We start from the raw sequence: 14,731 nt of genomic DNA on the forward strand, positions 1-14,731 counted from the left end.
TTTATTTCTTAGTTGCTATTTAAAGAAATCACAAGAAGCTTCCTTAAGAGAGTTCAGGCTGTGCTGAAGAATAAAGGTGGTCATGCAAAATATGCTGCATGTTTGCATGTTTCAATAAATCTCTGCATGTATTTTCTATTTTCCCAGCAAAATAAAAAGAAATTAAGGGTGGCTCGAGACTTTTGCCCAGGATCAAATATAAATAAATCACTTGGAGTCAACTTTTACCTGACACTTCAATGTTAATCCTTACATTTCTTTAAGTAATCCAGTTATAGAAGGGTTTTGATGTGAATATTACACATATTTAAAATTATTAATCTACTGAGAGGACATTAAAGAAATAGGCTGGGATGATTAGTGATTGTTTTTCTTCTGTTTTGGATAACAGTCATATCCCCAGCTTTCTGTGTTATTTGCATGCCTGCAGAGCACTGAGCCAAGAAAAGAAAATAGTGGAAAGATGCTATCTGCACCATGTGGTCACATTCAGAAATAAACAGTATTTAAGAGCAACTGATAAAACTTATTCATGACAATAACAGGATTTAGTGTAAAACTCTTACATTAAGCCAGTTTAACCCAGGTCTGTCTCACAGATTGAACCCCGATAACAACATCTGATAAGCTGCGGTGCCAAGGAAATGTAGTGTGTTGTGTAAAAATGCAGACCACATGCTTGCGGTGGCCACAAAGCGGCTAGGGACCTTCTTTGCTATATACTGCACGGTTAATGGTGCCAGCATATAGCTCGTGCGGTATCCGGGTTGCACCAAATCTCCGTTCCCAGGGGTAAACGTAATCACGTGGGCAATCGTTAAAATTCAGGCTCTGTTGTGATCAAAACTGCAGCGTACACACAAAAAGCTCTCCCTGCACTTATAAAGCATATTTAGACCATTAGACTCGCCACAACTGACAATTAGGCTGTTGGCTGGCTCTACCACATAGATTTTCCCTGAACCTTGTTCGAATTTTAAACGCAATCTTTGCACGGAGCGAGGAAGGAGCTGCCTTATCAAACACTGTTAAAAAAAATGTTGATTTGTTGAAGGAAAATAGGTCTCTTCACACACTAAATGTTCTTTATTTTCTTTGTGGGCTGAGATTTGAATGTGCTTGTGAAGTACATCTTATCTGAGCCAGATGTTTCCAGGTTGAGGCCACTTTAGCGCATGTGAGTTAAGGGGTGTTAAATGTAGGAAATTACATCAGCTGTCTTGAGTTTCACAGACAGACTACTGTCACATGTATCCTCATTTTCCGCCTGTAAACAGGAAATGGTGGGAGAGGAACACTTTAAAAGTTGATCCACGAGCTGCCGAAAACCACACAAAAAAGTGGTTTTTATGTATCAGTGTGCGTGTTTTTAATCAATCTACCAATACTACGTTTTTAAAAATGAAGACCTTAAGAATACCCCTGCAAAAATGTTTTTGAGTATTGGTTAACACACTGCATTTTTGACTCTAGTGTTTGTTCTACCTTGCTTTGAAATAGTACAAAGCCTCTTGCCAGAGCTCTCCTCTTCAGGAAGCTGCGGTCTACCTGCTGTCCGGCAGCCACCTGCTCTTTCGTGCAGAGCAGCAAAAAACATCTGCAGCTCGGAGAGAGTTGGCTGCCTCCTGTAAGCCCAGTGAGTAGACACCAAATCATCGAGGGGAGAGGAAGAAAAAGTACGGGGGAATAAAGATCAGCTCACAGATGTTGAATTGCAGATGAATGCTAATAATCCTAGAGCATGAACAAATTAAAGAAAAAGATCAGGGATCCAGATGTGTAGAGGAAGTGACTCCCTAGAGTGAAAATCCTGGCAGCAGAGCAGTGTCTCCTCCAGACGGGACAGAAAGGAATAACTCATCCTGGCATAAGGGCTGCAGACTCCTGCTCGTGTTGTGTTTGGGCCAAAGGGTCGCTGTGGATGTTTGCTGACTAGCCTCAGATGAACCTAGCCGTGCTCTCCATCCTTCCAAATATCACCTAATTTAATAAGAGTAAGAACAAATGAAAGGAAATGATCCGCATCACAACTTCCAATTTTGTGTTTTTTTCCTTTTCCAAATTGAAAATCAGAATAGTAAAACTGCAAGAAATGGATTAAACAGTGTATTTATACTATCTAACACAATTGTTAGATAGTATTCACACACACAAAAAACTCTTTTCATATCTAGCACATTAACTGTGTCTTATTTCCTCGCTGTAAACTATCCTAGAGCCTAGAGGGTATCAGGCTATCGATATTAGTTTTGGAGAGGTTTACTCTCCTGCAGCCCTAGTCAGCATTACCTTAGATACCTCTACATTTGCCAAACACAACAGTTAATTCTCAACCCCAAACCTTTTATGCTGTAATAATAAAGAGAAAAGACAATGTTTTTTGGTTACTCTTGCAACAGTTACTACACCGATTCTATCTGCACAATGCAAAACAGCCTGTTTATTAATGTTTTACACATGGATTAGCTGGTGAGGATTAACGTTTAGCCTCTGCTTTTTAGCATATTATATTCACAATTTGCTTAATTAAGCAGTAAACTTTTCAGTAAAAAGTGACTTTAACTGGCAAAAAGAAAGAAAGAAAAAGATCTAGAAAGCATGAGTGCACTTTACCTAACAAAAGCACACTTGCATCCTAAAGCGTGCTGGGAGATGTAGTCCTGGCTTAGCAGTATCATTTCCATCCATCAAATATGCTTGGTTCACCTACAAAAAAGAAAATAAACCCCAACAACAACAACGGAGTGTCATCATTCAGCACCTCAAAAGGTCCAATAATTTTTAATAAAACTACAGTTGGCAGTCACGATTCAGCAGCATACAAAAGGTTCAGGGAGGAGCATGGTTCGAGTGCCAGCAAAAACAAATGTAAGTCCTTTTTATTGATCATTTAAATCTGTTCATTAAAAGGCAGCAGTGAAGCCATTGCATGTTCTTGCTCTTGCTCACAGAAACTTCCCCGCAGGATTACAGGGATGGCATAAATTGTAGTTTCTGCTGCTGCCCGAGATGTGTTCATTGGCACAGCAGAGGGCCGTGGTAACACTCTGGAGGCAGAAAACATTTGTGTTGGATAAGAACCAGGAGAGTGGATTGCGCAACGTTAATATGAGGTCTGTGCAGTATCTGCCATGGGGAGGGAAAGAGACAAACCATCAGACTAAAGAAGCTGTCCCAAAGGACGACTGGCCTCTCTAATAAAAGGTGATGAGTGGAATTTTACTCAGACTTTGTCATAGAGGCTCAGCCAGGCTGCAGATGTGTGACCACGTATCTTAGTGTACAAGAAAAAGAACGACTGCCAGGAGCGCACTTTGAGCTTTTCAGTCAATACAAGCTGTGAGATAACACACAAAACATCACATGTCAATTTGAGGTCGAAGTGCTGAGGTCATTGAAGACACACTGTGCAGCAGTGTCATCGCTACAAAATTCAGATGTCTGCACACCCACTGGCAGAAACTCAGTCCTTTGCAGACTGACACACATGCTTACCAGATGAATACAGTGGACCATAAAGCATACATTTGCAGACAATATGAAAGGGCATGCAAGCACGCACATAAAATTCAGACGAATCCCTGCATGTTCTTAACTGCCTTTTTTTTTTTTTTTAAAAAAAGCTCTTTCTACGTTTCAGTCTGTTAATTCAGCTGAGATATAAATCTTATTTTTATGTCCAAGTTTAGCTAATAAATTATGGGATGTCTTCTTTTTATAATCTAAAGACCACAGTCATGCTTTTAGTTTAATAAATAAATACATCCATCAATAACATGCCACAATTTGTTTCTTCAGGCTGCCCGGCTGTCTCAGGTAAACATGAAATGGAAAGTTAGCAAAATGAAGCCACTAACATTTGCTCATCTGCAGCGCCCTCTGGTGGAAATAAAATGCCATGAGCTGGACAACAAAATATCTCCTCCATCTGTGACCTGGCAGGATCAGAAATATTTCCTTTTTTTTTTTTTTTTTTTTAAGTAGTATATTGTTATTATATTAACATCAAATTAAATATTAAGACATTGTTTGGATGAGTATCAGTGTGGATGTGGGAGTGTGTGCATACAATGGTTAAAATAATCATTTTCACTGAATTAAAGTTTTTATAACTGGTTGAGGTCACCGCTCAGAACTTTGCTAATCTAAACTGAGTAACATAATTACATTTGTGTGTGTGATTATTAAAGCTTATTAGTGAGGCCCTTTGAACCTCTTCCTCATTTTCTCTGTTGTGTTTTCAAAACCTCAAACACATCAGAAGATTGATCAACAGGCTGTAAGAACTTTTATGTATTTTTAGGCTGATTAATTTATCTAAAAGCCAGACTGCCACCGGACCCACACAATAACACACAGAGATCCTGCACTGCTTTCATATGACCTTCTGCTGTGTTTACCAATAAATAGTTCAGTTGCATCTTTAGTTTAAATACAAGTCATAGATTTCACTTTCAAATCTGAAATTGAAATATGTGTATTAAAAAGAAATCTACCAAAACAGGATGGTAGCTATTATTATTTATTTATTTTTATTTAGGTACAGACAACGTGGGAAAAAATCCAACAGAATTAAGCTTTAGTTTGGATTTCTGAGCAGATGGATTTTACTTGATATAATGCTTTAGCTCTGTAGTTAGCTGCCACTCTGAAACAGAGTGCAGTAAATGCGGCCTGGGGAAATCACATATTTCCATGGCCTGTATTTACGTGTATAATAAAGCAGAAGTTAGAAAGTAAGATATACTTTAGGTTCTAATTTAATTTAGACCGGTTTGTAGGTATATGATCACATATTGTAGAACTATATGTTAAAAAGTATGTGACAACTCATTTATAAATGAGGGTTACTTTAAAACTGTCAACTGTGCCAGTCATAATCACTATAAAGCTTTAATTTCAGGTCTGTGGATGTACTGGACCCACTGTTGTTTTGTGCTATTTTGACCTAGCCATATTTTTTTTTCAGAATACATACATTCAGAATAACATGGACCAATGTGAGAAGAAAATATTGTTGAGTTAGAGAAAAGAACAAATCTATAAACTGATACATCCACCATGTTTACTTTTAGATGATTCATAAAAAAAAAAAATAATTCTAGGTATGGCGCATCTTAGGTAATTGTATTTTTTTTGTGCAAATTTAAGCCAAAAATAATTAAAACGTCATCAAAAAGAGCCGGTAACATGTAGTATTTATTATCAAGAACAGACAGACTCGTGAGATAGTTCCTCCTGTATTCGTACCCAGTGGTAGTAGTATCCTTTGAATTCATGCACAAAGTACACTTAGCCCTCTCTGACTGAAATGAAAAAATAGTGCAGTATACTTTGAGATGCATCCGAACCTGACTGAACCCCTCCAGCACAGACAAACACTTCTGCAGTGAGAGAGATGAGTGTGTGGAGGAGTGCAGACTGCAACCCCGAGCCAAAGTCTGCATTCCACAGCAGTACAGTACAGACCAGCATACTGTAGCACATTTATTACAGCAGCCGGATGTGCAGGAAGCTGCTTGGCTCGTTGTGTGCGCTCATCGTGCCAAAGTTTGGGGGAATAACTGGCCGAGGCCTCAGAGCAGAAAAAGTACATGGTATGCTGCCACACTCCCACTAAAAACAAGCGAAACTCCTGCACCACTACTGTCTGGAAAACAAAAGAATTCATTTGCGATATTGAAACTGACACAGAGTGGCCAGCGACACATGCTGAATATATTTCCAACTGGGATGGGACTTCACAGAATAGATGATCACTATCAACAATAAAAATCACTATAGCGTACAGTCATTGCGAGATCAGAGTGCAGAGAGACTCAGTTGACTGTGGATCTAACTTTTCTGGAGGGGGAATCATTAAAACAGTCCCATTGCTTGATACCCCCCATGGCAGCGTTGCCCTTATACCCAATTGTTTCTCAATTAAATTGAAAGAGTTTGCAGCATGCAAGTACAACAGTAAATAATACAGCTGCATGAAAGCTCAAAGACTGTCAATCAATTATCCCATTAGTGGAAAACTTTACAGAAGAGTGTTGTTTGTCTTGTGTGATTAATAACTCAAGCATGTTCCAGAGGGCCACACTCTGCTGCGGACTCATCGAGTCCATTTGAGGCCGATAACAAGGCAGATGGGGAAGGGGGGGGTCCTGCCGTAACCTCACTGTTATCCAAACCAGCATCTCTTATTCCTTTGTGCAAAAGCATTAACTTAACAACAGAACCGAGGTCATCCACTATTCTCTTTATGGAGCAATCACAGGAGGCAAAATGGGCTTTATTGAGATAATGAGCATGCACATACAACATCTGACACAGACTCACAAGATTTCTCTGTGCTTTGAAGAGAACAAACACATCGGTGAAACTTTAAGCATTCTCTTTATTTCTCTTCCTCAGATATCTTGTGAAAAGAAAACAAATATCATCGCAGACTCCAAAGCACTTCTCGTCTCCCGTGTACAGAACTAATCAGCCTGTGTTACTCGCCCAAGGTCTTCCCATTTTTTATTAGCAACATTCAGCCCCCAGAGTGAGGCAACATGAAAGAGAAAGAAGAGCGCTCAAAAGATGGCTTCGTCTGTGCAATTTATGTCAATCTCACTTGCTTTAGCGTGTTTACAGAGAGATCAATTCCCAAACTCCGAGGGCCAACATTGTCAGAAATGAATAATTTAATAATGATAACCTTAAACTTTCTGTTTTTGCCATAATTGCCTCTGTAATACTCTTCCTGATTTTTTTCTGTGCCAAACAGACATGACTAGAATCAAAGCAGCGCTGCTTGTTCTTTTTCACAGCGGTGACAAAAAAAATAATCACTTTGACCTTCTGCTGTTAACAGACTTGGAAAAGTAGCTTTCAAAGCGCTAACTGTGAAGTTATGATGTCTTCTAATTTCTTCAAATGTCTACACATGTTCCAAATTACTTATCTGGATTTTTTAAAGCATTTTTGATAAATACAAAGCTCGCACTGATCAGTTTTCCTCGCCCTCTACTTAGCCCTTTAAACTAGTCCGAGGCCAACAGCTCAGTGCTCTGTTATATCCATTCCACAACTGAGAACTGTTTAAGATCTTGCATAAGCATTAGGGCGTGAATATCTGCGCTCCACACATGGCTCATCAATGAATTATGGCCCACTGCTTTCTAAAAGATACCGCTGTGTGAGATCTGCTTAGCAGATGAAAAATTACATCTACATCAAAGGGCTACTCTTAAAAGTCCAAGTTTAGAAAAATTAATATTTGATAATGCTCAAAGTCTGCATAAGCACACAGGCAACGAGTGCCTGATAATCTCTTAAGAATACTAAAAGCCCTAATATGCCATATTTACTGATATTACGGATTAAAACAGCATATAATATGCGTTTAAAAATCGTTTTGCATATCAAACTACAATTTGTGAGCAGTGATTTAATGGTAGTTAATAAGACTCATTTCAAAAGGCACAGTACAGATGGACACACCAAGTTTCTCTCTGCCACCTTGTGGTCATTTTCTCCAACTGCAAGGTTTGAAGTGGAAATGAAAAGGGTGTGCAAAAATTTTTTTTATTACTATCTTACAATATACCTGACATTTTAGAACCTGATATGGACACATGTGAGGTGCACATAATATACAGCTGTTATTAAAGCGGTAAGCCACAAATATCATACTGTAGGTTTATAACCAGGCTATGACACAAATGATAAAGGCCAGAATTTATGGTCTGCGGGAATTTCCTATTCTAAAAATCCAAGCTGCAAAGTATCTTCTTAGTTACCTGAGTTATTTTTGGAACTGCTATAAATACATGGGTAGTTTGACTATGTAGCATTGAGCTACATAAAGAAGTAGGGAGAGCGTAACTAGACTGTCACACACTGTGTTATCAATTTATCAAATATAACCACTTGAATTCAGCTTTGAGCCACTTGTACTCTTCCGCATTATGATGATCAACCTGATTTATTGTTATCATTTAAAAATGATCAAATAATATAATGTATATTTATACACAGACAAAGCTAACATGCAATACAGACTGATTCAGTACAAAGTGATGCACAGGCTGCATTACTCAAAAGCTGAACTGCATCTTCAGAGTGTGTCTGAGTGTGATAAGTGGTGCTCAGCTGAAGGCTTAACAGCACTCCTTCTTTCTTTCTGCCCTACATTATGAGACTTTTGGTCTGTAATTTCCAAATGTCACTCAGAGAAATGAGGCCCAGCCATGACCTCCGTGCTCCGAAGATACTTTTAAACTTTCATTCGATGTGCAGCTCTCAGCAGTGAGCTCTAAAAAGGTATTCTACTTTTTTCCCCAGTATATAAACAGTAAAATGTAAATTTCTTGTATTAATGTATTGACATTTCTCCCATTGAAACAAGTAAATAAGACACTGAATAATGGTTACTGTTTATAATGTCAGGTTGCGGTGCTGTAGTTGTCCGCTGTTTGCTTTTCATTTTAAAATCTGTTTTATGATGCTCCTGCTCTTTCACCTGCAATATCTGCAGCTTGTGTGCAGAACTGGGAAAAGTTTCTACGCTCTGGCCTTATCTGCGTCACCGTGTCCACTTTAAATCACAATTTTCTTGAAAATGCTGCCTTTTCTGACGTGTCGCAGTAATAACAGCGCAGGTGTAAATAATGTATTAATAAATGTCTGGGAAAAAGGTCATCGCTGGTTCTGAGCTGATGCAGACGTGTGACTCACGTATCAACTCGAGCTTAATTTATAATTGAAAAAATAGAATTTAAAATGCCGCAGAGTGGTCAGGTGCTGACCTTGAATTCAGACTGAGGTGCGAAGCAGTCTTCATTAGCGAGCCAGTTCACCTGCACTGCTGGAGAGAGAATATATGAATTGCTGCATCTGACGTGGTGAACTTGGTAATTCTCATACTGTCTTGTGCCCTGTGATTTAAACTGGTTCTCTGCCTCTCTTTGTTAACCAGCTTCAGCATAATGATGTAGTTTTCTGTGATGTTCCAACACCATGGCTGGAGGCAGGAGTTTAGTCAGCAGCGTGCAGGATCAAGAAAAAAAAAAAGTGAGCCACTGAAAATGGAGAAAAATGGCTTGCAGTACCCCAAGGTAGGAAATAAATTGCAGACGATAACTAGCGAAGCGAGGCACAAACAGCATAATAAATTGTTCGAGATTTTTGCTCTCATTTTGCAGAGCAAAATCAAACTTTGGAGTGCGCAGTTGGCAGGCCATTAAAAGAATTACTTCATGCTCTGAAAACAGAGGGATTGTGTCAATCCCTATATCTCACACAAAAAGACAACGCGCTCCTCGGAATTGCTTTGTGTTTTCTGCCATCTAGGTGGGTGCAATGACGAGCTCAGATCACAGCGAGGCAAGCACAAATACAGTAAGTGACTTGGAAATATCTTTGAAAGAAACACATCTCTGTTGAATAAGGCGCTAAACCAAAAGTTAATACACACTGGCATGGAGCAGATAAATATTTATGCACAAATATTTATGTCTTACAGTTTCGCAATATATCAATATTAATGATTAATGATCTGCATTCCAGACTTTTAATAATTTAGCAAAGATAAATAAGTCATATTTTGCCCACTCTATAAATATGCAACAGATCTGGAGAAATTTTTGTTGTCTGCAGACTATCTCTTGTTGATAATAGCAATCACTGGAGCAATGTACACTGAAAGATTTGTTAGTTGTTTGCTTAATCCAATTAATATTTCATAAGTCTGTGAACATGAGAATTACCACTCCAGCAGTGATGCAGGCACCACACACAGACTGGGTTTCCCCAACTGCATTGGTCAAAGACATTACTTCACACAATAAAAACAGTAAGTTTTAAAATCCACTATTAAGTCTGAGCTTTTGCTATGAAGTAAATCATAATATTCAGACTGAGGTGTTTTTTAGACTCTAGAGTTAAGTGAAATTTATGCAGTATGATTGCACCAGTCTTTTGGATATGTTTGCTAAAATCTTCCAGAGACCTTCTTCAGCATCTGAGGTTCGTTAATCACACGCCCTGTCCCGGATTGTCTAAAAGGAATCATGTGGAGTAAGGCAACATTAACAAAAATTTTAATAAATACCACCACACTTCTCTGAAGCACACTGATGATGACACGCTTTTCTTCCCCCCCTGACTCATGAAGTTTGAAAAGCTTCATGGTTTTCCGGTGGAAACATGGAAATAACACTTGGGCAAGAGAAAACATGAGACGGTATTAATAATGCATTTTCAGCATGCATTCTGCATCATTATGCTACAATTTAAATGAGGGTTAAAGCTCACTGCTTTACTTGTACAAGACCAATTGGAATTAAATATACAACAGAAGCATTTTCCCCCCACCATATTCACTCATTCATTGGAGGCATTTCAACATGCAGTTCAAGGTCACATACACTATGAGACATTTAACCCCTTCTGTCCTGTCCTGCTTGCAGTTCAAGTTCTTATTTCAACTTGGGGAAGCACAGTGTAGCAAAGGATGCGTGAATCTCGATTAAAATGTAATGAAAAATCTAATCTAATGCGACTAAAACGTTTTGATTATTATTATTATAAAGTGAGTGTTTCTGTAAGAGCAGGTAAGCTCAAAAATATTCATAATCAGGTCAAGGTCATTTATGCAATTCACTAATTGTTACAATGTCAAATTCGAGGAGGTTTGATCATCTAACAGTGCAAATGCGCCGTTTTCTTCGGACTAAGGTGGACACAAGGTGTAGGTGTGCAGTTCGGATGACGCTCATTTCTCTACCTCCTACCGTGAACACCCCTCTCCTGCAGTCCAGAGTGCAACCTGCGTGCTTTTACAGCAAAATGGCGACAGTCTAATACAGGGAGAGAAGACGGTGTCGGGCGCAGTGACAAACTTGAAGACATGAGCGCTCGTCCTGAGGTAGGTGTTACAGATGCGCGCAGGGATACGTCGTAGCAGGTGCGGTCATTAGTCGGTGATGTGTCACTTATGTCGTAGGTCGCTGTGAAGGCAAAACACCGCAGTGAGTGATAACAGGCAGCAGCTTTGTAGTCTTACCTTAACTTAAGTTGCTTCACTATTGCGACACTCACTCTTTGTCCAAGATATCGCTGCTGGAGTTTCTCAGTCTGTGGGAAGAGCAGCAAGCTCACTGTCGCATAGCCAGTCAAAGTAAAGTCACGGCTCTTAGCTACCGAGGGAGCTTTTTGCTGAAAAGAGCAAGACATAGCAAACTGAAGAGTGATGCTGGACACTAAGAAAGTTTTAAGCTGCCAGAATTGCCAGTGGCTAAAATAGAATTTAATTCAAAAAGCATGCAGGGTTTAGACCCTAAGTTGGGCTTTTAGTAGCTGAGCTGGCAATACAGTGGAAAAACACTGCTGGAGAAGCATTCGTTAAGGGAATAGATGAAGGCATGAGTGAGGTTGGGTTGCATTTGACCTTGAGTCATAGCAGTGGCTATATGAACTATATGCATGTACTGGGAACATACAGCATCCTGTAGCAGAAGCCTGTACTAACTGTCACTGGGTGAGAGGTGAGGAAGTTCTGTTAACCAGTTAACCCACAACACCCAGTCATGCTGAATATACAGTAAGAAAACTCTTTCCTCAAAAGCAACAATGAACTTATCAAGAGGGCGCCTCATGTGGCGTTTGGAGAAACATTGCTTTATTATAATTTTGCTCACTTATGAGCTCAGATTTATGTTTATAATGATGTGTTTCCTGTGATTTTAGGGTTTTACAATTTTTTGCTGTGAGTGTGCATCGCATTCCTGTTATCACCTTTAGACTGGAGGTTTAGTCAAATCAAAGTGTAGACCTACATAAGTGAGTCCATCACTCCCTGCAGGTGTCTAAGGAGGAGCTTAAACAGCTATAGAAAGAAGGCAGCTGCAGCTTAACAGCCTAGTGTTGGTTTTACCGCATTAGTATACCGCAGAGAGTAAAGGAGTCAACTGCTCGACTAAATAAATCAGATGGTTGAGGCATGTTATCCACAAATTGATTATATGTCACTTGACAAGGTCAAATATTTTAACCAAGATGCCTGAAGTCCCTGAATGCACAGCATAGCAAACAGTTACGTGTTCTCTGTTGGCCTGGCTGGCTGCTTACACAGCTATAAATGAAGACACCTGGGACTACTTAAATGGGAGTACACTGGCCTGAATTAGCAACTCAGCTGAGGAACAGCTGCAGAGATGAGATATTTTAGTAATCAGATGCTCCGACCAAGAATTTGCAGGAATATATCAGACGGTAGGAATTAAGGGTGGTTTTATAGAACCACATTGACTGGACCACTGTAGTGTTCACACCATTAGCTGTTTCTCTTGGTGGTGAACATTTCAAGCCAAGTTCAGTTTCCACTGGGCCTGGAACCAGATATTGTTTTCATTATTCTAAACCACATAAAATGTTGGAAAATGGTGAAAATGTCCAACCCGGTTTTTCAGAGTCCAAGATGATGTCAGTGAGTGCTTGTTTTAGCCACTCAGCAGTGCAAATGCTCAACTACTGCATAAAACAGTGAAAAGCAGGAAATCATTACATTTAAAGCTTGAGACAAAATATTGTTTTAGCATTTTTGTCCAAAATTTTATGTAATGTGGTGCAAAATAGTTTGTTAAGCTAGTAACTGCTTAACTGACATTTTAGCTCCAGTTACCATATTTTCAAAATTTCAATCCTCTTTGACAAAGCTTTTCCTGATTTTTGTGTTCAATTTAAAAATAATGAGGGAATGCATGTATTATGGCTGTACCTGATAACTGTGGTGATGCTTAAGTGTGATGTCTAGCGAATTATGCCAATGCTATACAGGCATGCCTTGACAATATATCGGGGTTGTGACTAATTATTTTCATCACTAAATAGTGTAATAATTATGTTTTTTCTTGCCTACAAATCTTCTGAAACCAGTAAATAATGAACCAGATTTGTCCTTGATATTGTAAATATTGGTCTATCATTTTCTGTTGGGGCCCCAAAGAGTTAAAACCCTCTTTAACAGGTTAAAACAAATACTTGATTTATTACTTACTATTGATTTATTACCTCGATACTCACACCTTGTCACATTTTAATAATGATGATTATGAATCTGATTTTAAACTGATGCTCTGTTTTGAAAGTCACATAAAATGACACGTGATCTGTTTGTCAACAAGAAAATCAGCTCTAAAATATGCTGACAATACTTTTGAGCCTCTGAAAATAATAATTAGCTTCTTTAATATATTTCATAAAGTTTCATAGACTATTTTTTATAGTCTAAAAGGGTGGACAACCCTAATATGGAACGTGGGTAGGGCTTTAGCCAAACAGAAGCCCCACCCACCTGCTTTTCAAATCTCTTTGTTTGGGAGAGAGAGCCAATCAGAAAAAAGGTGGTTCAATGAGAGGAAGCTGAAACAGCTTGTTTCTCACAATCTGCAGGATTATTTCGAACAAAAAGGCTCCTGTTACATTCATCAAATTTGGAATTTCAGTTTGTAACAAAGCGAGGGGATCGGAACACTTCACTCAATTAAATTGGAGAAATAAAATTTTACGCCTGTGTTCTCATTACTGTGCCAGTGATTTGATTTCAATATAAATAAATAAGTTAGCTGACCTGGTCCTATTGGTGGATCCCAGGTTAAGAAAAGTGCTGCTTGTATAGTGTGTGTTAGCAGAAAGAGATGGAGTTAGAGGATATTTCATTCTGCGTGGTCATTTGTTTTTACGCCTGTGTGGATTGCATTTACTGATGACCAAATGTGGTCAAGTTGGCCCAGTGACATTTGCAGCCTTAATAATTTTTGGTTGCTTTGCTTTTGCATTTTTCCAGTAATACGTGATCATAGCAAGTAAAACAGGCGATAGAATTGAAACACCAAAGGGAAAATTTTTTTACAGAAATAAAGTTGGTTAACTTGAAAATGATTATTGCTTAAGTTTGCACAAACAGTGAAGATTTTAATGGATCCAAAACAATAAGAAAGGCACTGAGAATGGAGACATATCCCCTCCGGCAGTGTGTGTCAGATGGACTCACAAAATCTTACCAAGGCTTCTCCCCTCATGTGATCCGTTTAGTGTGCAGCTTGTCAGCATAATAATTCTAAAGTTTCTGAACATTTACCTGCTTTTGGCTCTGTTAGAGGTGTTTTATGAGAACAGTGTGGAGTAATTAGTGCCTCAACATACACTGATAAGTTAGGGCGTTCTGGTTTGTTCTTTTGTTTTATTTACGGCATGATTATCCATATCAAGTTTTTTTTCCATATGACAAAAGACAGGAGCATTAATAGGATATTCTCTCTCTTTAGAAGTCATAATGATCCATTCATGGTTTAATATTCAGACAAGAATCACAACGAGGTGACATGCAGTGAAGCATACATGTCCATAATTTGTTTCAAAGAGCTGCTGAACTGAAATAAATGTATTTGAGCAGTAAAGACGAGCTTAAAATGTATGTTGATTGTGTTTTAATTGTAAAGCAAAAAAGTGTGTGTGTGTCTAACTTTCTTCTGCTATCATTATTCTAATCATAATGGCATAGCATAAACCTAAAATGTGACCCTCTCTGAGAAAGTGTTATCATGCAGAGGCACAGTTGCGTGTCTCCTTACCAGCTTAACACCTGAAACTGTAGCTCAGATGTGTGAAATGCTCTGAAACTATAGCTGGGTGTGATTACCAGTCAAATTAAATCTGAGATGTCAGTTACATGTGTCAGTGCTTCCACTCCTAC

General features: G+C 38.8%; 1 protein-coding gene and 1 long non-coding RNA gene across 5 annotated transcripts in view; one reads left to right on the plus strand and one right to left on the minus strand.

Annotated features, from left to right (window-relative positions):
* On the minus strand, window positions 1–11,293 carry LOC120436483. 2 transcript variants are annotated; one of them, XR_005610479.1, is made up of 4 exons: window positions 11,077–11,293; window positions 10,770–10,985; window positions 2,614–2,706; window positions 1–1,980 (listed from the first exon to the last, which is right to left on the minus strand). It is a non-coding gene; the product is annotated as an uncharacterized LOC120436483 (long non-coding RNA). The 2 variants fall into 2 exon arrangements; XR_005610480.1 differs by having other exon boundaries at window positions 10,763–10,985.
* Window positions 10,791–14,731, plus strand: part of znf644b (zinc finger protein 644b) — a 23,318-nt gene continuing 19,377 nt past the window's right edge. For all 3 annotated transcript variants that reach the window (XR_005610478.1, XM_039607506.1, XM_039607507.1), the window contains exon 1: window positions 10,791–10,903. The gene's annotated coding sequence lies outside the window, so the exon portion shown is untranslated. The remainder of the gene's footprint in view (window positions 10,904–14,731) is intronic.

Source organism: Oreochromis aureus, linkage group 23, assembly GCF_013358895.1.
Source record: "Oreochromis aureus strain Israel breed Guangdong linkage group 23, ZZ_aureus, whole genome shotgun sequence".
In the NCBI taxonomy this organism is placed as follows: Eukaryota; Metazoa; Chordata; class Actinopteri; order Cichliformes; family Cichlidae; genus Oreochromis; species Oreochromis aureus.